The sequence below is a fragment of the Diadema antillarum genome, unplaced genomic scaffold (genome assembly GCF_040938485.1).
Source record: "Diadema antillarum isolate AM-2024a unplaced genomic scaffold, OU_Dant_1.0 scf00000094, whole genome shotgun sequence".
Lineage (NCBI taxonomy): Eukaryota > Metazoa > Echinodermata > Echinoidea > Diadematoida > Diadematidae > Diadema > Diadema antillarum.
Window position 1 is genome coordinate 2,179,281 of NW_027270983.1, and position 26,300 is coordinate 2,205,580.

Genomic DNA, 26,300 nt, shown 5'->3' on the forward strand with positions numbered 1-26,300 from the left:
ATGCAGCTGCCTCCTAGCCTCCGGTCCACTAAATGGATAATGGACCAGGTCCAAGCAGAAAACATGCCCAGAATTCTCTCTTTTCTCGTCCCTACAGCATGAGTGCCAACACATTGCCAGTGCTAAATGGTCATATCTACGAGAAAAAAAAAAAAGATCAAGCAATGCTCTTTCCATCCATCACAGATGGGTTAATAAAGTGCACAAAAAAGATCACTGCTGTGACAAAAACAAAAACCACTGTTGATGACAAAACTTTCAGTGGTGCATTAATTGATGTTCCTTTCATGAAGGTTAACTTACAAGCACTTGTTCATGACACTGTGATTATGAGCCATTCATGGTGGCTTCAGATTAGCCTGTTAAATTACAACATGAACAACAAAAGTTATGCCTTAATTTTGGATTCAAATTGCATAGAAGTATCAACAGGACTTCTTTGTTATTGCAGCCTAAGAAAGCACTTCAGTTGATTACCTGAGAAATATTTGCTTTGCAATGACATGAACATACATCTTCCAAACTTTCTCCAAAGGAAAAACATGTACATCACACTCGTTTTTATTAGAAACAAAAGAGAAAGAAAGAGGAATCAATATGGAAGACAAAAAGAGGGAGAAAACAGATGTAGAGAGTTATATAAAAACAGAGAAAAACATATGGATGAAGAAAGAAAATGCAGAGTTTGATAAAGAGGTTTTATGCAGGTGGGAAAAAAGTTCATACTATGCTCTCTCTCTTCATAGATCATCTCTGCCCCCAAAATATAATTGAGAAACTGGTATATTTCTTGGGCATATGTGCTATAATAATGTCTGTATTTTGGGGGACCACACAAATACAGCTACCATCTTCGGCAGCTGACAACAATCAGCATAGTAGTAAATTCCTGGGGCCGCAGAACGAACCAAAGGCATCCAAACACTCTAGTGACATTATCAAAGTCTGTGGCGGTTTAAGTACCACTGAGAAAAGGGCAGGGGGAGTCATAATTTCTGTAAGAAAGCAAATTGAGGTATAATAAAAGTCATAAATCTTCCAACGAAACAATCAAGGAGAGATTAAAATGCTTCATAAAGAACAAATCAGAGAGAAAATATCACATCTCTCCACATCATCAAGGTTCCATCAGAATTTTAGCTTTAGACTATAAATTTCAATAAACTGGAGATGATCAAATTTTGGAGGCAACCTGGTGCAAAGAATAATAAGATTTAATCCATATGACAAGAATAAAATTTCTTCCAGGAGAGAAGGGAAAGTGAGGCTGTGTGGAGTGTTTTTTTTTAATGCAAGACCATATTAGAGGTGTTTTTTTTCCCCTTTTATGAAGCAAGACCAAAATGCTTTTTACAGGGCACAAATAAGAGCTTTTTTTTTTAAAAAAAAATGTGCAACTAAAATACATGTTACAGTGCGCAAATCTGGCTTTGCTGGATTATTTTCTTGGTATCAAAACAGCCTGAGCCTGCTGTCTTATCCACGTTTCATACTCATGCACACTTCAAATCACAAAGGGTGTGATTTGGCTCAGTTGGTAGGACATCTGCAGGTCACTCTCTATGAGTATTGGGAATTATGAATAAAAATGAGTTCATGAATGGTCACAATGGTGCAGATAATAACACACATCCGGCTAACAAAATTATTGCATCATGCATGGCAGTAAAAAGTGATAATACAACAAGGCATCCAGATGGTCTGGAGAAATTTAGACCTGAAATATGGAGTCATTATTTAATGATGTCTCAAAATAAGTGTAGGGCTCAAAGTTGCAAGTAATGTTCTAAGACTACACATGATGCCAAACAAACAACAACCAAAAAGAACTCAGTATGTAATTCACAAATCATAAGAGGAATTTCATAAAGAGTGTCAGTTGATTTTAAATTGTCTGTTTGTTTCGGTTATGTTGGCAGCCCCACTCCCTGTACCATTCTTTTTTTTTTCTTTTACCATTCACATATCTAGGATAACTGTACAATTGATATCACAAATCCCAAGTCAGTTACTGTAAAAGTGGAAATTTTCGCGGTGTTGAAATTTTCGCGCATTTCGCGCAACCAGAAACTAGCGTGAAAATAAAAGCACGCAAATATTTTTGCTTGCCATATGCTCCTGTGCGTGATGTCATGATTCCGCGGAATTAAAAACACGCGAAACTCTTCTTACCCGGCGAAGCGCGAAAAATTAGTCGCACGAAAATATCCACTTTTACAGTAGTTGGTGTGTCTTGGTAGATATTACTGTAAAAGTGGAAATTTTCACAGAGTTGACATTTTTGCGCATTTCCTGCAACCAGAAACTGGCGCGAAAATAAAAGCACACAAATATTTGTGCTTGCTATATGTTCCAGTAGTTGATGTCTTGATCCCACGGAATTAAAAACATGCGAAACTCTTCTTACCCGGCCAAGCGCGAAAAATTAGTCCCGGGAAAATATCCACTTTTACAGTATGCAAGATATGATACAATACAGACAGAGATGGTTAACCCCTGTCATGGATATATAGCCAAGAGAGATACACCACGAAATACAAGTAAAATGGTAAAATCAGATAAACAACATAGAGATAGATTGATAGAGAGAAATAGAGAGACAGACATACAGAGAAAAGAAGAAAAGAAGAATAAGAAAAAGAAGAAGTAGGAGATCTGATCTGAGTGTGATAAGAAAGTATCCACCTAAAGATATGTGGATTCATGAACAATATTACAGGACAGACTTTAAGGTAAAAAAAAAAAAAAAAAATAGGATGTACCTTGGGATTGGGTGCAGAGTACTAATGGACGAGAAAAATAGCTAGATATAGATAAGTAGACCGAGATAGAGAAAAAAATGAGACAGCAATAAGGCATGGTCACACTATGCGAAACCATGCATGGATTCACTCTCTATAGTATTTTCCTTCCCATAGTTTGGGCAGTATGATCTCAAATTTCCCAAGAAGTTACCAGCAAACCATCCCGCAAAAACCTCCAGCATGTACTTACTGGGAAGTTTCTTACTTTTTGTGAGAGAGACTATGAGCTGTTTTGTAGAGTGTGACCATGCAGGGCAGCAACTTTGAGAAGTTTGTGACGGGATAGTAGAACCATTCGTGTCTAGTATGCAAATTGAACATTCTTTTGTACGCTGCTGGACATTTGCATTTTCTTTTTCATATTCAAAGCGGGCATGTAGTTCAAGCATCTGGACAACAAACTTGTTAGAGATTGAAACTACAGGTAGTTTCATATATCACTGAAATTATGCGTAGTTTTGTCTTTAATGTAACCGTGTGCTCAAACTTCTGGAATTTATCCGGAAGTAAACAGAGGGTGCGTTCGAGCGCACTAAAGTGAACCACAGTGAACTGAACCAAAGCGTACCGTACCGAACTGTGCCAGATTTGAAGCGTTTGATCGCTCTGTCGAGAAAGCGTACCTCACGAGTTATTTTTAGAAAAGGTCACACATTTTTTTAGGAAGAATGTCATCCACCTGCGCTTGAACTAATTTACTTACACTGTACAGCTGTCCCGAACAAAGAGAATGATGTTTTTGCATTGTGACGTAGGCGCATGATACGCGCATTCTTAACAGCGAACTTTTGGTACGCTTTGGTACGCTTTTGGAGCACATCGGGAAGTGGTCCACTTTGGGCTCGGTACAGTACGGTACGGTACACTTTAGGAGCGTTCGAGCGCTCCTCTGGAGCAGGTACGGTACGGTACAGTTCGCTTTAGGAGAGCCCTCGAACGCACCCCATGAGTAGCTTGGTGTAGCATAACCACGACTATAGAGAAAGAGAAATAGAGAAAGAGAGAGAGAAAAGCGACAAAAGGAGAGCAATAGAGAAAGAGAGAGAGGGGGGGATGGAAGAAAAAGGAAAAGAGGAAGCTTGCGGTGACTGTGCATGAAAGATGGAAAGAGAGATGGATTACTGAGAGTGCTGAAATATCTTGTTCACTCCCGGAGTACACAGTAGAGCCAGTCCGGAGTCACCCACACGGGATCTCTGGGGATAAAGTGAATGCTTCCCCTCACCTACGCACCCAAAATATACCACGCTTGAAGAAAGAAAGAAAGAAAAAAGAGGGGGTTGGTTTTGAACAGAGCAACAACAAAAAAAGAAATAACAACAACTACACAAAACTTGTCCACTTTATCAGCTATAGTCAATGAAACCATCTCTGAGAGGCGAACGTCGTCCCTCATTTCTCAGTAGTAAACAGATCGGAGCTACATGTAAGTCGAGGGCGCAGGCTCTAGCTCTCTCCCAGATCAGATTATGTTGGTGGGGGAAGGATGAAGTCAGGACTGGCATGAAGGTGGCAAGGAATGCAGACAGAGATTGGGGAAGACGTGCAAATGGGGGAATTCACACGCCAGTTTGGCAGCATGATTTGGATTGCGATTTAAACACCAATGTTTGGATCACGATCCAAATCTCACTTTTATTTGATGTGTGAACTCCTGGCAAACTGAAAACCACGATTTGGATTGTGATTCAAATCGTGATTCAAATCTATTACTTTTTTTGTGATTTTTCCCCAAATATTTGCAATTACTCTGCACCATGTCCCATATGAACCAATTTTTGGATGAAAAAAAAAGTCCTTCACTGTGTAAACGCATCTGGATAACAGAGACAGATAACAGAGGAGGCCGGATAATCGAGGTCGAACTGTAATCACGCTGCATGCTGGGTAGCTCCTGCGGATGGGTGTCTGAGGACACACATGTTCCTCTCAAGTGGGCTTGTAAGATTTTGGGTTGTCATGTGAAACCCTGCAAAAAAAAAAAATTGATGTTTTAAGTGCAATCATTTAGAAGAATTTTTGCCTTATTTGAACTGTAATCTAAAAAGTAAGATTTATATCCTGATTTAGATCATGATCCAACTCTGACTCCTATCATCGGAACGCACCTTACGTTGTAAACTGCATCTTGGTGGGCAAGATGTAAGGACGCTGAATGAAAAAAAGTCAAAACACAGAAGTCAAACAGTTCTATCAAGACAATAGTGGTTGCAAAGGTAGTCTTGAGAAGATTATGAACTATTGGTCCAGTATTCTCTAGAGATTGTGCAAAGGCTATATCTTGAGGTTGATTGGACAATAATCTCATAACTATTAAATTGCAGGTTACTAGTAGATGCACCTATTATCAGCAGAGTGAAGAATGAAAGCAAGACTGACTAAATGACCTGCATTATGAGCCATCATGCAATTTCTTGTGTGGGGCATTAGTATAATTACCTACCTAATTTCTTACTTCTCTTTTTCTCTTGGATAAAATCAGATAAAAACTTTATCTAGATAATTTATCTTTACCTTGTTAAAGCTTTTAATATATACAAAATTCGTGGAAGCAATGATAAATTTGATTAGATAAATAGTGATCCATCATTTTGGCAGCAGCATATTTATAGCCCATGTATTGTGAGCAAATTGCTGGCATGTCATTCTCTTGACAGCTTGTGTCTGAATGCAAAATATGGCATGGCTCACATATTGGCAAGCAGATTAAATAGGAAACGGTAATATGCTTCCTATGAGTGCATCTTTTTCCTTTCATCTTTTTTTAATAATCATTAATGCTGCCAAAGAGGATATCATTAATGTTGACAGCTGTACTTATATTCACCATTATGAGTAGCTGTATATTAAGCAATAGCAGCAGTAGGAGTCATCACAGTAGTACTACTTGTAACAGAAGTAGTGGTATTAATGATAGAAAATGGTAGTAATAGTGGTGGTAGTAGTAGTAGTAGTAGTAGTAGTAGTAGTAGTAGTAGTAGTAGTAGTAGTGGTAGTAGTAGAAGTAGTAGTAGTAGTAGTAGTAGTAGTAGTAGTAGTAGTAGTAGTAATAGTAGTCGTAGTAGTAGTAGTAGTAGTAGAAGTAGTAGCAGTAGTAGTAATAAGTTGTAGTTGTAGTTGAAATTGCAGTCATAGTCGTGGTATCAGAAGAAGAAAAATAGGAAAAGAAGTAGCTGAAGTTGTTGAAAGGGTAGTGACATTGTCGTACATTATATATAGCATTAGTTGTTGCAGCTGTAACAGATATTGTATATAGTAGTAGCAGCAGTAGTAATAGTAGGGAAGACGGTCATAATTTCAGTAGCAACAATAGAGTTTGAAGTTGTAGACAGCCATTGGAGCAAAAGTAGAAATACATTGTAGTTGGAGGTACAGAAGAAGTTGTGGCAGTGGCTACAGTAGGCGTTGCAACAATACTTCTGACAGAGTTAGTTAAAGCATAACAGAAGCAATTAAGACACAAAATTAAATCACTGCGTCTGGATTTTTCTTTTAATTCAGTGATTTAAATTTGTATCTCAATTGAATGTTACATGATGTACGTAATATATCAGAACCAACTTACATCAACTTACAAAGCAGGAGTATTAGGAGTATTAGCAGTTGCTGTAAAAGCTGTTAAAGTAACTGCAGTTGTAGTGAGAAATATCAAATTGTGACCCGCTACAACAAAAGGATCCTAAAGTCGCTGACGGCCGAGCTGAGAAAATCGAGTTTGAAGTCACATCATCAAAATTGGTCAAAACAATCGGATTTCTGTTTGTGGCATAATTTTGTAGTCTAATGTTTTGTCCATCATCTGCCGTAATTTCGAAGCTTAATGATCAGAGGAAAGGCAAGAAATCGGCGTTTTTCTGGGCCTTGATTTTCCAACTTTCAATGTAAGAGAAACGTGTCTGAAGGTTTGGATTTAGCGCCGCAGCTAGACTCCGCCCCTAGCAACGAGGGAGTGATCTTATTGGTCAGTGCGTGGCATCCCGATTACCGATTGGTCGTGCGTAGACCAGTGGCGCTAAGCTTGACTGAACGTGGCGCTAAGCTTGACTGAACATGGCGAGGTCGCTAGGAGCGTGCCTTCTATTGTCAAGCAGTGAAAAATGTCTCACCTCCCCTTTACCATGGTAGCGTCAGAAGGACAACTTTGAAGGCATTTTTCTCGAAACTACGATTTCCTCAACCACTTGACATGCGCTGATAAAATCATCGATATCTCCGCAACCGAGTACTTTTATGAGTTGTGCTATATATGAAATTAAAGTAGAAGAGTACGGAAAAATTGTCATGCCATTTTCAGAAAATTGTCCTCCCGACTTTTGGATTCTTTTGTTGTAGCGGGTCACAATTGATCATCAGTGGTCTTCTGAAGCCTCACTTTCCTAAGAGTGCCAGATAAAACAAATTTGATATGAGTTGTGTTATCTTTATATGCAATTCAATGTTGCCTTCTTTGGTCAATGTGAATATAACTACATTAGACAATACAACTTCACACAGTGACACTGATGGCACACACGCACTGTGACTGCCTGTCTCATTCACATTGGATTACATCACAATGAAACAACAGCAACAACAAAATCTCCATTTACTATCTTTCCAGACTTAGCTGAATGACTTACTAAATCATGGCGTGAGTCACAATTCAGTTCTATGACACCTGTTGCGATCACAATATGATTCACGGCAACTAAGTGTGGTGCGCAACAAGCGCACGGCAGGAAGCAAAAGCTGGAGACAAAAAACCGGAAGCGAGACAACGGCAAGGGTACGTCGCTTAAAAAGAAGAAAGGCGACAGACAATGCGTGATAGATAAAGAAAGAGAGAGTGAGAGGGATTAAAGACAAATGTTATTCAACATACACTGTATATCCTGACAAATCACTCTGAGATGGCCATGCTGACTACACAGAGACTGAGAAGTACATTATGTATTATGTCTCACTTCAAAAGCCTTGTTCACTTGGCGCATTGTTTTTCGTATACCCTGCCTATAAAATTGAGAGCCTGCATCAAAGAGGGCGTGGGGGCTGATCAACCATTCTATTGCAACACAATTGCGAAATGCTTTTACAAGGAAAAGATGCGAGCCTTTAAAGATGACTACTTCATTTTTCTAATTTCTGTTGCAATGTTCCTGATGCACCTTTAATGGAGTGATAAAAGGATATAGATACTTGTGAAACATTTACATAGAGGCATGGGAAATCTCATCAACCATTGATAAGCAATCATGAAATGCAACGCTGGTTTAAAAAGCAACTAGTAAGAAATGCTGATCAAAAGAGACTTTCATTGGTTTACTGTATATGCCGAATATTTCGCGAGGCTTTTATTTTTGCGAATTTCGCGAGTCAGGTGCTATTCGCGAAATAAAAGACACACGAAAATATTGACTCTGATCCCGATGTGAATGTGACGTACGCGTGTACACTTCTCTTTCAGTGCAGGACTCCACGATCGCAAATTTAATCACTCGCGAAATCATCGGGAATTCCTGATTCGCGGAAATTTAGACTTGCGAAATATATGGCGTATGCAGTATTGCCAGCTTACACCAATGGTCTTGTCATACTATCAAAATACTGATAAACGAGGAATGTTCGCGTGTATTCAAAATCACGAATTTTGTGAGAGTCTAGATTCGCAAAATTATAATGCACATGAAAGTTCTTGTCTACGCTATACATGTATGCATTGAATGTTAGAGGCAACTCTAAAAAAAAAAGGATGTTTGCTCTAATTCGTGAAAATTTTATGCTGTGTTGTGTTTTACAGTATGGTTACAATGCACATTGTATAGCATCCTCAGTGTAGACATGAAAGGTAAGGCTACAGAAATCTAGGAATTTGCATGATCCACTTTAAACAGACTTCAATGTGTTACATGACTGATTTATAATTTGTGAGGGAATGCTTCGAATGTTGTAGAATACTCAGTATTTCACTTTGCCTACAAATAGACATGGATGTAGCTCATGAATTCGAGTGAGGCAACAAATTAAAGTCAAACATGAGCAATCTCTACGGTGAGAAGTCTAATGCGATCTCTCCGCAGCCATTCTGAATTGCGTTAAAAAATCCCCGCCACTTCCTCGAAGCGAGAGCGAGGGAAGTTGGAGCAGCAGCAGAAATATCTGCCGGGGAGAGAAATCTGGATGACAATTGGAGTGACATCATAGGAAACCAGGCTTCCTACGTCTGACCTTGCGACGAGATCATCGCCAGGAGGGGTGTATGATTAATGGGGAGAGACTGTGCAGCTTGAAGGGGGGCAGCCCGGCAAACCTTCACGGTAACCATTAAACTCGTGAATTCATTCAAGATGGCACACCTTTCACACTGGCGAAGCTGACGGCCAGACCCTCCCTCACAAATTCCCACAATGATGTCGGCAGAACACTCTTGAGCGCTTACACAATGAACTCACGGTCAAACAACCTCTATACCTGACATTCAAACAGCTACAAACATCACACTGCTGTAATTTTCCCACTAATTCTTTTATTACCATTCAGTCCTTGTAGCATCTTTTAATCACATGGAATTGAAAACTGTGTTTCTATCCATTATTTTCTCAACATTGAGATGTATTCTTGCTCTATGACAACAGACCACATGTCCATTCAGGAATAGCAAAGCCATATACATGACAGACATTTTGTCTTAGAATTCAAGTTGGGTATAAAAATGGCCAACTTTCCCATGCCTTCTATAACTTTCCCACGTTCTGTCGAAACCTTGAGTGGACAGTGATGTAACCATAGTTTCTTGTGAGGGAAAGATGTTAAGAGAGTTTGCCTGCTGAAATGGAGACCATATGATTACCCAATCATTTGACGAGCTGCGGAATACTAGCAACAGGATTTATCACTTATGAAGAACTTTTAATATATAAGTCAGGATGAAATAGGGCATGATATCACCGAAGGGCTACTTTATTGACCATTACTCATTTTATGAGTTCCTTGTGTGATATATCGTCAGTTGCAAATACACCAACTGATGGCCCAAAATATTGCTTGTAATGCCGGAAACTGCACAGTTACTGCCTTGCTTTGATTTGTTTTATCTTCAAATGCTTAACCAGAGCAATCCTGTTGAAAAAAAAAAGAACATTCATCTGCATCAAACTCTAATGTTAAACAGATTTGTGAGTGGTTATCACATCTATCATGCTGGCTAAATAACACCAATAGGAGAGCTTTCCTGTAATGTGTGCCATTCAAAGTTCAGTGGCAGGTTCATTTCATTGAACTCAGGACATAGATATGACATTGAATATCATTATGGCATGGGTAATTCAATTTCGCATAATCTTTTCACTCACCACATTTGATTTGTCTCTTCCGAGATCTGTGCATCAAATTAATAAATGGGAGTTCCACTAGTAAAGATTAAATTGAATTTTCCCAGAATCCAGTGATCCAAGGACTGACCCGTTGAAAGTAAACAAGGAGTACTTTTTATTCTTTATTTTCCTTTTTTTTTGGGGGGGGGGGATATTTGTAGGTTCACCAGAGTGAGCAAAATTATGGCTGAAACACAATGCAGGCATGGGAAAAATTTGTATTTGTTAACACCTCACATTAACAACAGGTAATTGAAGCAATATCTTCTCAGGATATTAGATTAGAAAGAACACAGAACACCCCAAAATAAACAATATCAAAATGAATAGAGTATGTGATATAAAACAGACGCAAAACCTTCTCATCTAAGCTTACCCAATCTGTTTATACCAAATGTGTCATTGTCTGAATAATTATATTTTTGAAGACAGGCAGCTTAGTTTTGATGTGGCATTGAACAGCCTACTGACTACAAATGCTTGAAGTATTTTAATTAAATAATGACAAGTTGTTAAGGTAACAGAACATAACATGCAGAGTCCCTTTCTGTCTACTTTCAGGAGTGGAGCTTAAGTTGTAATGAAAACAACATTCTAAATAATGGTAGTCATATCAAAGAAACAGATCAATATATACAAAATATAAAATCTGGAATAGTGATATGTCTTTTTTGAATGTCCTTTTCGTAGCATGGTTTAAGGACTCCTCATTTGTCTTTCAAGAGCTAATCACACTCAAGGTAGCAATTTTCTTTTAATTTACCAGAAGCTTTCAACCTCCCTTCCCTTTGAAAATGTGTTCTGAAATATTGTGCAAGTACATCTCTAGAGAGCAATGTCATGGGTATGTTTCTTTTTAGATAAAAAAAAAGTGAAAATGACATTCACAAACAAATGAACAGGAATAAGGACTTTAGTTCACAAAATAACACAACTGTGCCACCATTGCACCTTTAAATGGATCGAAACAAATAAAAAAAAAAAACTATCAATCAACTCACTCTAATACATTAATTCAATGTCAAATGGTTGCTAAGAACTTGTAGTTCGTCAATGCACAGTCTAAATCAAATTGTTATCAACTTGTGTCATTCCATTCATACACATTTTGATGCAGGAGCTCGGTTCCAGATCAAAAGCAATGGCACAGATTTATACTGCACCCATTGCATGACTGAATAATGCTCAAATGCCCTTCTGAAGATAAACAAGCACAAATTTGTGAATTGCCAGATCCAAATTTACTACAAGACTTTCAGCCAGTCAGGAGCCTCAGTCAATCTGACTTCATGAATATGCAACAGGAAGTTGAACTGTTACTCACTGCTGTCCTTTAGTGACCATTTGGGCACACAAACACATGTGCATACACACACACAGACACACACACATTAGAGCACGCACACACACCCACACACACACACACACACACACTCTCACATACATGTCACAATTCAGTGACTACTATTGGCTGGAGAATCCCTAAGCCAATAGATAAAAGAGACAGGAGGTTCATATCATAAATATTCATGAGCAAAGTATTGTCCAATCAGCAGTGATAGCTTGTTTCATGAGGAGGCTGGCCAAAGCTAGCACACTCACAAGGCGGAGCTTAGCTGGAAGGCATGGGATCTATGAATGGTGGGTTTGCAAGGAGGAGGGGCTCTCTTGTTGAAAGTCACCCATGCCTGCTTCTTTCCCCACTTTTTGTTTTTACTACCCCTGCCATGCTCACTACTCTGCTTGCTGGCTGTGTGGACGTGCCCTAAAAGCTGTGGCAGGCTCGGGAATACCTCATTGGATTTTGGGGGCAAAGAACTGACTTCCCATTCGAAAGCTATGGATAATACTCAGTGATTGCTGTCCTGCATGGAATATTACTTGCCAAGGAGTAAGCCTAATCTGATTGGAACTTGCCACATGAGAGGAATATTATCACTGGACCAATTTCACCTGTGAAGTGGCTTTGACTGTTTCTAAGTACTTGGGATAATAGTAAACTCCCTGGATTGCACTTTTCTCTTTGGATGTTGAAGGCAAGTCTTTTTGCTTCATTGATAGCATTCTGTGTATCATTCCTTATCCACAACCTTCAGGAATTATCAAAGGATATTTCAAACATGCAGTGGGTGATGGTGTTGTATTATTTCCTTCTTCCTTCATCCGTTCACCGTTGAAGCTATAGAACAGTTGTGCTTTTTCACAGTAATTTTCTCATGTGGATTGAAAAAAATAGAAATAGAGCCATGCCATTTCACAGGATCAGCTAAAAACCTTGCAGTTAGAAGCAGGATTCATTAACCGCAGGAAAGTTGCAAATCGCTGGTGAATACTTGTGACAAAATGTAATCTATTGTAACATATAGCATGTGTGTGCTGTATTATAGAACTCTGTTCAGGCAAATGAATATCTTCAGAACCATTCACATACAGAACTCCTCTATTCTGTAATGCCATGGTAGAAAAGTAGGAGTATAGAGTGTACCATTTTTGTAAACCATATTCACAATTCTTTCTTATTTATAGTGAAAGGATATCTTCATATCTGCAAAAATATCAGATCTTCAGGTTGCTTAGGACTCTGTACCTACATGTATTCATTTATTTATTCATTCATTCATTTATTTTCAAGAAGCTAGCATGAATACGAATTTGTAGTTAAAGTACAGCCTACCCTAAACCATTCTCACAAATCTATACTGTACTTCCTCTTGCTGAATTTGACATGCCATCGATTTATATCAGAACAAAATACTTAGATTCCAAGTGAATAACCCACCCAGTGAGAAGCTCCTATAACAATGGTATCTTTCTTTTTATTTCTTCAATTATTATAATTATTACATCTACTGATTGAAAAACAAGTGCTGGCACAGTAAAAATAAACATAAAACCCTCACTTGTCAAAAATGTACGTCCCAGAGATCCTTTCAACCCCCTTTTTTGTCACAATTCTCGCTATTTATCTTTTCAGTGCCTGTAACAAATCATTTTATCGACTTAAGGTTTCTTTTAACCATATTCTTTCTGTGACGTTCAGGCACCAAGAACTTTTTGTGCATTTTTGTTTTTAATGTCATACTCTGTTTGAGGTTAAAATACTTGTTTTCTTAAGAACATTTTGGATCAACCTATCATGCCTAAAGGGAAGTTGTGGTAAATATCACTCTATATCTTATCACAACAGCTTGCTTTCACTTCCATGTTTTTTACACCGCTTTATTCAATTTGTCACATCAATGTTGTAAAATCAATCTTTACGTATGTAATGTGGTGAATTATTTGAAATCTAATGCATACCACTGGATAATTAATTTCATTCATGTAGTGCTAGCAGCATGAAATGACACCAGATACAATGCCCCGAGAATAGCTCAACAGACAAACATTCTCTGTCAATGATAAAACAGTTTCCAGCAAACGGTAGTCCTGAACTGAACTAGACCCTCACGTGGGGAAGTGTGGACTGCCAATGCTAATGAAGGGAACAAGAGTTTTGGGTAATCGATTAATACCAATTTCCTTTCCCCTCCACGCAACTCACCTTTCTCTCCCTCTCTCACCCCTGGCCATGTAAGAGGTGCGAGATCAGGTGCCAGTCGCTGCCAGCGAGTATGGCACATGGCACCGTACTATGGTGGGTGATAAGGGGAGCGGACTGCGGGTCTCAGCCTTCCCCGCCCCGCCTCCTCTGCCTTCCCTACTCCTTGCAGTCCATGCAGGAGTGCTAGGGTAAGGGTGTGTTAGCAAGCAACACCCAAACTCAAAATTTCTGCTTGGCTTTCCAATAGCTGTCTAAGTACTAGTATACTTGTCTACTCTTGCTCCAAGATATTACACAACTCACTCGAGATTCACAAGCTTGAAATATTCCTTTCATTTTGATTCTTTTGTTTTTTTAATGATAGAGATTTGAATGTATTCAACTGGTTTATTCTAAAGACTGTGAGACACTTCCAGACATTGGTAATGAGTGTTAACACAGAATATCTTCAGCAGTTGATTGGATCTTAATTTTTTTCATTACGTATATAGTCATTTATAACTGCTTGTCTTCTGACACAAATACACCGCATATCTAACTATATGTTCAGTGGAGGTTTTCATTTTGTTAATAGTCATGATGTGATAGCATTGTCAACATCCTCAAGGGCCTTTACCATCACAGACGATACTGTTTTATACCAACGCAATCATTGCATTATCAGGAGCATGACAACTTTTACACATTCCTGAACTTACCACCTGATATGTGTACATTTCTCTCTTTTTGAACATATGTTTGATCTTAACCAGTCATGTATTCAAACTCTTAAATGAGATTTAATAATTCCAGTTGTATTGAATGAGATTCTACAAAGCATCTTCTGTCTTGAAATTTTCTGTCTAAAAATTGCTATGAGTTAGACTGTGGGAGGCATAACATAATATAGCATGAAAAATAGCAACAATGCAACACTCTTCAGGAAATCAAGCCAATATTCTGCTGATGTGTAACTTTAATTACTAGATTGACAAGAGATATTGCAGCTTATCTCCACATTTGAATCATTGATTGGTTACAAATAAGGAAAATCATGTTCCATACTTGAGGATTCGCAATCAACTTTGGGCATGTTATGTTATCATGGTGGAAAATAAAAGCTACACGAACAGATTTTTTCAAAAGACTATATGAATGGGCAGGTTACTTCTGTTCCTATCATGTGTGAAAACTTGAAGTCAGTCAATTTCTCAAAAAGTGGCATTCACTGTCGACATCAAGATTCATCTTCTACATGTTGCATTGGCACCTTCATCCACAAACTTTATTGTCATTTTCTTTATCATCACGATTCGATTCTTATTTCATCGTTGTCATCATCCGAAATGTCAGTAGAAGAAAGGGGAGTGTTATTAATATGTTGCAGCGATTAGTTTGTAGTATGTCGCATGCCATTAACCATTTGCAAAACAGCAATGAGAAGGTACAAATGGAAATGATTCAGTTACCTCATGCCATTTCCTTCCCGTTCCATCAGTTTCATTAAACTTAAAAACAAAATGTCTTTAATCCTAATCTCTGATAATACTGCCTAACTTTACAGCCAGAAACTCTTTTATTAATTTCCTCATCCAACTCTTTACCTGGCAGATAAATACATAAATCACTTTTACCAAAATTCTATTCACTTTCACCTCTTTGCTGTCTAAAGCAGTTTCTTTCATTCATAAATTCTTCCACTAAAGTTTCCATGGCAATTTAGGAAGACCCTAATGTGACAATACAACAAGGAGAGAAAAGTCATGTGTTGACCACAACTATTAAGTCAAGCTTCAAAAGCTGTAAACTTAAAAAAAGTAAAGTAAGGTCTGAAATTCAAACTTTTTACTGACATGTTTTCAGTCCATTTTATTCTCTACTGTTCTCTACTTACTCACATGAAGTGGACGTTTTGACATTTTGAAATGTCCACAAAACATACAAATTGGAGACTGCCTGAAAAACTGTCTCCTAGAATTTGACTAAGAGAAAAGATTATGAAATGATGAATGACCTTTAATTCTAATTTGAAACCACTTTCTCTAGCTGTCAGCCCTTCTGTACTCATTCTATCTTAATTTCTGTGAGGAAGTATTCAATTTCTTTCTTCCCATCAAAGTTACAGAAACAAGAGCCCCATCACCTGTGCTGGGAGTGCGCATTGATAAGTGCTATGAACTGAAAATATATGGACTATTACGAGGATTGGATAACCTTGTACGGCATTCTTTATTTCTGACACATGCCACCGTACCTTCACAGGAAACTTTGAATTAGCCCTGTTGGCTGCAATTGCCAAACATTCTTTGAAATGCGTTCATGACCTTGGCATACAATTAAAGTTTGCCAAAGTTTGTTCAGAAGACTGAACATCCTTATTCATTTTTTTTTTCAACACCTTTACATTTTCTTTTCCCCTGCGGCATTTTCATGGCTCCTCGATTGGCAAAAGACCACAAATGTTCCTCAAAAACCACAAGATTTCCTTCTACTACACACAGGAGGACAAACTATGATCCAATTCACCGCAAGATTTCTACACTGGACTTGCTAATAGTCAATGAAAAGCAGTTCATGTGGCAACATATTCTATTATACAATGTCAGTAACTGTCGCACAAACGAATACATCTAATCTATGAGGGTTGCAAATGGAGCATTTTTGTTAAACATCATTATAATATCTGGGAATTTATCAATGTTTTTGATAAATGTAAAGAGCAGAATAGTTCTTCACCTTCCCCTTTCTGTCTTTTACCAAATATCATAATTGGGATATAACAAGCCGTGAAGCCAAATTTGTCAATGTCTGGCCTGGTTCCTAATTGAAGTGCCAACATCCTTGGCAGATGGAAATGACAGATTGCTTTGAATTTTCTCCCCCCCCCCCCATCTTTTTTTCCCCCTACTAAACCTCTCCAAGTCATCTTGGGGGGCTGTATGCACCGTACTGTTTCTTTTTAACCTGTTGAGGACGAGTCCCGAGTATACTCGGGCAGGTGTCTATGGGAAATGTGTGTTGTAGCAAAATCAAATCGTCCTCAACGGGTTAACCTGTTGAAGACTAGTCCCGAATATACTTGGCAGGTGTCTATGGGAAATGCGTGTTATAACAAAAAAGCCCAAGCCTGCTTCGGGGGCAATGTCCTATTAAAACATGAAAGTAAGACATAAAACTATTCATCTACTCATGAGAAAATGAACATCATAATACATTGTGTGCTTTTATAGGCTGGACCAACTTGTAAGTCCTGTGGACTCAATTTTGACAATCAAACTAATAATATACCTTTTGGAGCAAAACTGATATTTGAAATTTGGTAGTTATACCAATTCATTAAATTCAATTCCATGATGGTATTTCTTCTTGAATATATAGGACTTCCAGAAGTCCCCAACCTTTTTCTTATGATTTAGCAGTCCACATGCAGTAATGTTTGAAATTTTATGCGCAAAAAGTAGTCCAGCAAAGCTTATTTCTCTAAGAATGACATTGTGTGGTAAATACTATAATGGGGCTTTAACCCATTGAGGACGGACTGATTTTGCTACAACACACATTTCCCATAGACCCCTGCCCGAATATACTCGGGACTCGTCCTCAACGGGTTAAGCCAAAATTAGCCCTTTTTTGTCCAAGAACATGGTATTTAATCAAAATTCACAATTAAGTGTTTGAAAAGCATTATAGATGAATATTTGAAATGCAGTGCAGGACATTCTAAATATGCATCATATTTTGTTAAGTCAAAGGAATTCCCATTCGGAAGCTGAAACTTACCATAGAGAAAGTGATAATTCACAAAATTTCATTTAAAAACACAAGTTTCCCCACTTTGTCACTGATTTAGGCTTCAGTGAGTTCAATAGTTCCATGGAAGGCATAAACTAGTACATTAAGAACCAAATTTTAGTGTAGTGAGCAAATTTAAGAAAAAGTAATTTTTTAAATTCTTTCAGAAAATTTCTCCTATGTGTTGGATACAGTTATATATTTCTCACCCAAAGCAGCACATCCAGCCATGTTCCTATTGCTTTCAGTTTTTCCTCTACACCCAAAGATACACTGCAATTGCGTATTTCCTCGGTTGAAAATAGTCTGATCAACCATGGCTTCCAAAACAAAGGCAGGTATATCTAAATCTCCCACTATGTCAAAGTAGGGGGATATTCTGAAAGATTTCATTGACAGATGGAAGAAGACTATGGTCTTATAACAAGTTCAAATACAAATCCGTAAAAACAATTGCAGAAAGAAAAAAAAAAGAGGGCAAAAGGTACTTTTAGATCTTTAATAATCAAGATGATGGATTTTGTATGCAATGTAGACAACATAAAAGCAAGGATCTCAGAATGTGTAATCCTTGGTATGGTTCCCAAATAGTATATTGCATTCCACTATGTATAAAATGAACCCCCCCCCAAAAAAAAAAAAATAAAAAAATAAAAAAATAAATAAATAGATAAATAAATAAATAAAAAATATTGGCAATCTAGCATTTTCTAAAGTGATTTTTGTTATGACTCTATTTGGAAGATGTATTTTTTGTTTTCATTTCATCCATGATAAAATCTCTTCCTTTATTAACACTTAACAAAGACATATTTCACTTATGCTTAGTTGCTGTAGATGTTAGTTAATAAGTTGGTTTGTTTGTTTGTCGGGGGGGGGGGGGGGGTGGGGTTGTATAGGGTAAATGAGGATATGAAAGTATATGACTTCACGGTCAGGGGCCACCAACATATTTAGAGGTAAATTTTCAATTCCGTACTGCCCTCATGCTTTCAGCCGTTGCAGCAAGATAGAGAACCAGCAACAAACCAACCTGAAGACAAGACTATTTCTGAATGAAAGCAGTTAAACAAAAGTGGTTGAACTCTGAGAAAACTGGATTTAGATAAGAGACAAAAGAGAACAATTTATCAGTGAAAGTCAGTCATTTCAATATTTCTTTAAATAGAACTGTTTTTAAAAACGGTCTTGTTTCTCCTGAACAGAATTCCTAACAATTTTGTAAATTTTTACTGTCATATCCTCTTATGAGGAATATTTCTCATGTTACTGCTGAGCATGAAGGAAGGATGATACATGTATAAATGCATATTTATCAATTGTTAGGCTGAGATCAAATAAACTGAATTTCACATTCATTTGTGCAAGTTGTTCAACAACTGACTGGAATATTACTGCAGAGCTACAAAATGATACTTGAAAAAAAAAACATACATGAGTAAAATCCATATAAATTGTTGGCAATGTTTATTTTCAATATTGTAGTTACCGTGTAGTTAATTACCATGTAGTTAATATGCGTGTAGTTAATTTGCAAATGCCTCATTCAAGTCAAGGTACTTCCATTCTAGTGAGTGTCTGGATGTTACACAACAAAATGAGAATGGCAAATGCAGAGGCTCTAACCCCAAGCACCTTCTGATCTAGAGATTCTCCCGCCTGAAATCCCTAGCAAACGGGAGACTCCAACTTGATGTGCGCGAAGTTCCTTGCGTCCAGGTTCCAGGGCCCGCTTAAGGGCCCTGGAAGCGCTAGGGTTCTAGATGCTCTCTCATGCTATCTCAGTCTTATTTTTCGACATACAATGGCACTAAGTAAGAAATCATTTCAAGCGGGAGATACAGAGCCAGGGTGGGAGAAATTGCATTACAAGCGGGAGAACGGGAGACTTTGCAAAAATGGGCTTTTGGCGGGAGATCTCCTGTATAAAATGGGAGAGTTGGAGTCTCTGCACATGTACTAAGTATTCCAAAGAGACAAACACTTTAAACGTCAATCAATTTAATTTTGTTTTGTTTTCAGTGTTGATACAGATTTTACTTGCCAGAATGATATGTTCCTTGACATGGCACGCTTAGATATTTCTAGTCAGTGTTACAAAACTGAGTGGCTCTGATAAGCTCCTCTGAAAGATTGCAAATCTCCTGGAAATCATGAGAAACATATAATTTCCACTTTTTGTGAATATCTGATATTTATCTCTTCAGTTTTTTTAAGAGGTTTCCTTTTTTTTCAACTGTAGGGCAATAGTTGAAAGAAGGCTTTAAAGGTATAAACATATATATTTTTTTGTCTTTATATGTGTGCATATTTGAGTCTTGAATGTGCACAGTGATATTTACTTTGCTGACTTGAATTTTACTGTACTCCTTGATTTCAGGTTTGCCAGTGAGTCAGATTTCAACCATCATCTCTCTCCATTTGATTATCCAGATGTTTTGGTTCATGCAGCAATATACGAAGAATATTTCTATGCTAGTGCCATACATAACACTTTCAGTCTTTCCCTCAAATTTTCCTTTCAGGTGTGCCCCCGACACTCATCACACAGAATGGCCCCTGTCCCTCTTCTTTCAATGGCCTGCTTCCTGGTCCTGGTAGGGGTGTCCAAGGCGCGGCCGGCAGAGCGCGAGCCGCCCGACATATCCAACACGGTGTACCACGTGGACACCAACAGCCTCATCCTGGACCTGGTGGACCGGGTGCACAAGATGGAGCACGACCTGGCAGAGCTCCGGCAGCAGCAGATGATCAGTCAGGACCAGATCAGGGGCAACTACGCCACCCTCAATGCAGTACATAAAATCAGTGAGTATCAATGATATTCAGAGCTTTCTAACAGGTCTTTGTGGCACTCTCCTTAATTCATCCCTGCAATATCTTCCTGTTGCATAGCAACCGTCTCTAGTAAAACCAAACTTCAACAAAATTCATCTGCTAGTCAATTGGTTACTCTTTCCAGTGACAACCTGACAAATATCAGTTTCATCTAGAAATGGCATTTGGATCCAATATGCACCTGATCTGATGTCAAACAATGTTTGAATCCAGCACTGACACGCATGATGCTTTCAAGATGAATACTACGTAATAAATGCAGAAATGAAATACAAGTATAGCTTTACTACCATTGAAATGAAAATGATTTACTACCAGTTTACTGGTAGTTAAGCAGTCCTTGATTAGTATAAAAAAAAGAAAGAAGGATTGATATTGACCATGCAATCCAAACTTAACTTTTATTGTTCAGTTGCACATAAGGATAATAATTTAAGGCTCTGCACAGAACAGAATCCCATGAGAGAAAAAAAAATGAAACAAAAAAACTTTGCCTCTGGCATCCATCAGGAAGGAGGCATAAAGACAAAGATAGGGAAGGAAATAACAACTGGAGGGACAGGGTTTAACCTGCCAGTGAATAATTGACCGATGTGATAGGATGTGATCAAAGCCATGCCTGCAGAATATGTTCTGACCATGAGTGATCACTTGTTATTTTCATTGGGAAAACAGCGTCAGCTGTGATTTTGGCCCTATGGCAGTAACAAGCCAGAGAGTGTGCAGTATTTTCTCTTTGAAAAAGGAAAGAAATCATTGTCTCGGTGGTGTAGCACTGTTAGACTGGATTAGCGAGACATCCCATTACATGAATTGTAGCTGAATATAGAGTGGCTGGTATAGTTGGTTCACACGAGGAGCTACATGTAAGCTACGCTATTAAACACGCCTGTTGATTGCCGACCGGGGCGCTGGCTGATAGCTGCCACAAACAATTCGGCGGATTCGCAGCTAATATGCACTTGCGGAAGGTAGCCAAGCTGTGAGAGGCAAATTCTGCTGTCCCTGGTTAATACCACTACATTATTACTGCATTTGATGACCAAACACATATGGTCCACTGCCAGCAGTTGTTAACATACATCAGGAATGTTCATAGTGTGACTTGCGATCATATCTGCGTAGTATCATTGTAGGATACATTGGATGAAGAGAATACTATAATTGTTTGGAGTTTGATTTTGTTTTTTTAAGACAGGATGTGCTCTACAAGTTGACAAAATCTCAGACATCGATATGCAATTCATCCTTATTTTAGCTTGTGCAATGAATATCTTAATGCACACACTTTTTAAAAAAAATTCAGAGGAGTACAGTTGCGATGTGCTTGGTATAAAGGGGATGGATGGTCCAGGGTTTTCCTATTCCTCATATGACATCAATAACTTGGGATACAAAATTATGAATTAAGTGCACAATAAAAATGATCTTTGTCACATCTTCAGCAACATAATAAGCATCGATAAGACCACAGCTATATTCCAACATGCCTGCTCAACCAATGTTCAGATAACTGAACTTAATTTTCTTGATTGGCTTTTTCCAAAAGTGCAATACGTAACTTGGCCTGTTGCCCTTATCTACTGGCATCACGCCAATAAGTCATTAATGTACTGTATTCTGTGCAAGAATACAGTGCTAATGGGTTGAAAGTGCAATGTATGCTGTATGACACTGTAATTCATTTAAAATGCCTCCTAAATCAATGTTTGCCAATAAACTGGCAAAAAGGAAGACTGAGATTTTGTCAGCATCTGCAATTTAAGAACCTGATTTACTGGACTATGGAAATTTCCTCCAAGCATGAAGAAAGCATGGCATTATTATTCTAATTGCTATATGTGCAAATTGCAGATTAGGTTACTATATCTATTCATTCATCTCATCATGTATTCTCCACTACGGATGTATTAATCAAGTCAATGAAAAAAGAATATAAAATTGTGTAATAGAACCAGCAAGCTAAATGACATTAGGATAAAATTTCTACTTACTTGACGGAAGCATTGAAGTGGCTCTGAAAGAATTATCCCCCAAAATGAATTCTTTTCACTCATTCATATCATCTGTCAGAGAAATTGCACCAGCATCCCATCCTCCATGTAAACATCCCCAAACATAAATGTTCATGTTTTCAGTCCTCCTTACCCCCTCCCCATACACACACAAACACACCTACACACACATGCCGCCGCACATTTGTCAAAGACATCGCAAAGCGTGTGGTGAATTGATCTCGAGATCTGCACCGGCGCGCTCCGTAATGAGATGAGTTATGTGCGGCTGCAAATGCAGAAATCACTTCACTCATTGCGTGACAACGAATCCCGGCGGTACGCTTTGGCTTTGCGGGGTCTCGCCCGGCTATACCCTCTCCCCACAGACACTCGCCGAGTGCGCTGAAGTCATATTCACCACATATTGTTTTCCATCAAACAAGTGTTTCCTAAGCACAAACTGCAATCACGAGTCAAGGACACAAAAGGAGATGAAACGTTTTCTATCCACAAAATGTCACTTCTGTCTAAAAGAAATATAAACTTCATCTCGCAGTGAAACAGACTTGCTTTGTACTGCGTGAACAGTATCAAATCAAAACAAATTGAGCCTGTAGGTTTCCACACTTTTCCCAATCAATCATAAAAAACCTAAGAGACAATACCCAGGCTTCTCAGGATATAGCTAACATGGTTATGACCTACTTCACTCAGAATGTGCTGACATAAGTTGTTTTTCAAATTTTTTTTTTCATATTTTCCACTCCATTTGGCACTCTTTCTATCATTTTTTTTTTCATGAAGAAAAATCAATCGTACATAGAATGTATTATTAAATTTGTTTGTTTGTTTGTTTGTACAGTCAGTAGTGAAGTTTGCAATTTTACAGGCCCTGAGATGCCTGACTACTGAGGGGTAGAAATATATAAGCACGCGTATCATTAAAGTATCTAGGCATAGAAGCTCCTCGCTTCATTAGTTTGAATGAAAAATTTTTGAAAAAAAAAAGTGTACACTGAAACTTCACTTTTGTAGACTGGACAGGCTATCATTTCCTGGATTACACCAATCACAATGAAACTGAAGAGCAAGTCTAAGCAGGATGACTGTTCAGCTATTACCCAACAAAAAGACTCCATAATCATTTTTGATGTTCCTTGTGAAATGTTATAGTCAGTGTGATCTACTGTTTCCAACTGTTGATCACCAGCAGTGTGCTACGGCTATACTGTCTCACTTCTGTCAAAGCGTTGGGCTTGGAATATCCAATTTGGGATTGAGGGGGTTCGAAACAAAACAAAACAGAACAAAACCAAAAAAAGAGCAGCATGCAAAAGAGATATAATGTGTTGGCTCACTTTCCAGTGCTATGACGGTGGAAGGAAGCGGTCCATTATAACTTGCCTTCCCATGCCCCCCAAAATCCTCACCTTACAACAAAACTCCCATCCCCATCCCATCCCCACAGCAATGGACTGAGGGACGGATCACAGGGCTGTGGGATGGTGAGATGACCTCATCAACCTGCGTAAAGCAAACAATCCTAGCAACAGGTTGATTGAGGACCGAGATATGTGGAGAATGACAGATTTTCCCCAAAACACATTAATTAACCAGTGACAAGCATAATATACAATTTGAAATTCAAAATAGAAAAGAGAAAGAGAGATACATAGATAGATATATAGAAAGATGGATGGATAGAAACAGAGAGAGAAAGATAGATAGATATAGACAGATAGATCGAAAGATAGACAGATAGATAGATATAAACAGATAGATCGAAAGATGCAGATAGATACTGTAGGTATATAGATAGACAGATAGATACTGTAGGTAGATAGATAGATAGCATTGGTCTGGGGCGGGAAAAAAAAAAAACCTGTTGTGACTGCCACTGCTGACAGTTTGTGAGCGTTGAGTCACCACTAGAGGGAAATGAAAACTTGTCATAATTTCAGTGGGAGGTGTGGGAACATATCTCCCTCTGCAAGACAGAAACGCAGACTTTATTGAGAAAGTGTGGGGAAGAAAATATCCTATTCATGATATACCATTGTTTAAGGAGTCACTTCACTGACAACTGAGACAAGGCAAACACACTTAAATATTGCATTCCGCAACACAAATGTGATACCTAATCTTCTTTATGGATGAGTATTACTATCTCTCTTCTATTGAAAATTACCTCTAATTTTCATCTCACAGTCACTCAATGTGTACATCTGTAATTTTCTTACATTACGTTCTGTGGATTAAAAAAAAAAAAAACACAGAACGGAAAGGAAAGGATAATACTCAATGCTCATAATCTCTGTAGTTCTTAACCCGTTGAGGATGAGTCCTGAGTATACTCGGGCAAATGTCAATGGGAAATGCATGTTGTAGCAAACTCAGCGCATCCTCAACGGGTTAATAAACATTGTGACTTAACCCTTTGTCAAATTGTATTTACGAGACCCGATTTGTTAATAATAGAAATATATACTTGTGAAAGATATGGATGTACACAGCATGGCACTGAGACAGACAAATTAATTCTTGTCTGAGCATGCCCACAGGATATCAATGTGACTGTTTTTCTTTTTAACCAAAAAATTAAAAGAGGTATACATTCACACTCATACATTTTATTCATTCTCTTTACAGTTGGGCCAACACCACTGGACTGCCATGAAGTAAGGAGGAGAGTTCCCCAGGCAGTGAGCGGCGTCTACATGATCAAGCCGCGGGGAGAAACAGGACCCTTTCCCAATCTACTGCGAGATGGACCAGGAGGGTAGCGCTTGGACTGTTTTCCAGCTGGCGTGTGGACAGGGTCCGAAGACTTTAATCGCGACTGGCGGGACTACGCCCGCGGCTTCGGCAACGTCAGCGCCGAGTTCTGGATCGGCAACGAGTTTCTGCACCACCTGAGCAAGCAGTACCGCTACATGCTGCGCGTGGAGATCACCGACTGGTTCAACCGAAAGTACATCGCCGATTATGCCGGCTTCGAGGTGGACCACAAGCGAAATGACTTTAGGCTGACAGTCGAAGACTTTTTGGGCGGAAACGCCACGGATGCCCTGACATATCACAGACGGCAGCAGATTCACAACAGTGGACAAAGACAACGACGAAAGTGATGGGGTGAACTGTGCCGAAGTCCACCATGGTGGATGGTGGTTCCAGGCGTGCGACAGATCAAACCTTAATGGACTCTACTACCACGAAGGAACATACACCGGACAGTGGGACGACGGCATTGAGCTGGAAAGAGACGGACGGTCCACCGTTCTACTCGTATAAATCAACAAAAATGATGCTCACAGACCATGGCAATGAGCGCACCAATCAATTTGATTCTTCAGGACATACTTGAGAGGACAGTAACAACATATTCATTCCCATATTTGTGCTACAGTGTAATTTCTCATGTAAATATGGATAACTTTCCGTCTACCTTCATTTTGCTGTTGGCCAAATTTCAACAATATTGATATATCTGTTTCTACTCGTCTGTGATGTGTGTAGCACTTACTATGTAAGTGATGATAAAATTGACCTCATTTTCATTCTTTTGCTAACATGCAGTCAGCTACACGATGTTTCTCAGACATATATTACCTACCGAGCAGTTGACTTTCTATTCAATCAAAGTCAACATCAACATGTTGTAGATGTATCCCTTCGAAAACATGGCCCGTTGCATAAAACTTACCGTTGAATTTCAATGGTAACTACCGTCAAAATTAGGCGTCACAGCCAATCAGCATCAAGGATTATAAAATTTACCGCTAATTTGAAGACTTACCCGCTCCTTTCTAGCGGTAAGCGGTAAGGGTTTTATGCAACAGGGTAACCACAATGCCTTTGGGAGAAAAGCCTATAAAATGAGATGGAAGTGATGAACTTTGCTGCTTCCTTCCATCTTTCAAAGCAATGACACCATTTGTTTCCAAATGTTTGAATACACACCATCTGCTTCTCATACCATCATTTCCAACTAACAAGT

At 38.6% G+C, this 26,300-nt stretch overlaps 1 pseudogene; it reads left to right on the forward strand.

Annotated features, from left to right (window-relative positions):
- Nucleotides 1-11,929: 11,929 nt before the first annotated feature.
- On the forward strand, nucleotides 11,930-25,630 carry LOC139718413 (microfibril-associated glycoprotein 4-like; annotated as a pseudogene).
- Nucleotides 25,631-26,300: the final 670 nt, after the last annotated feature.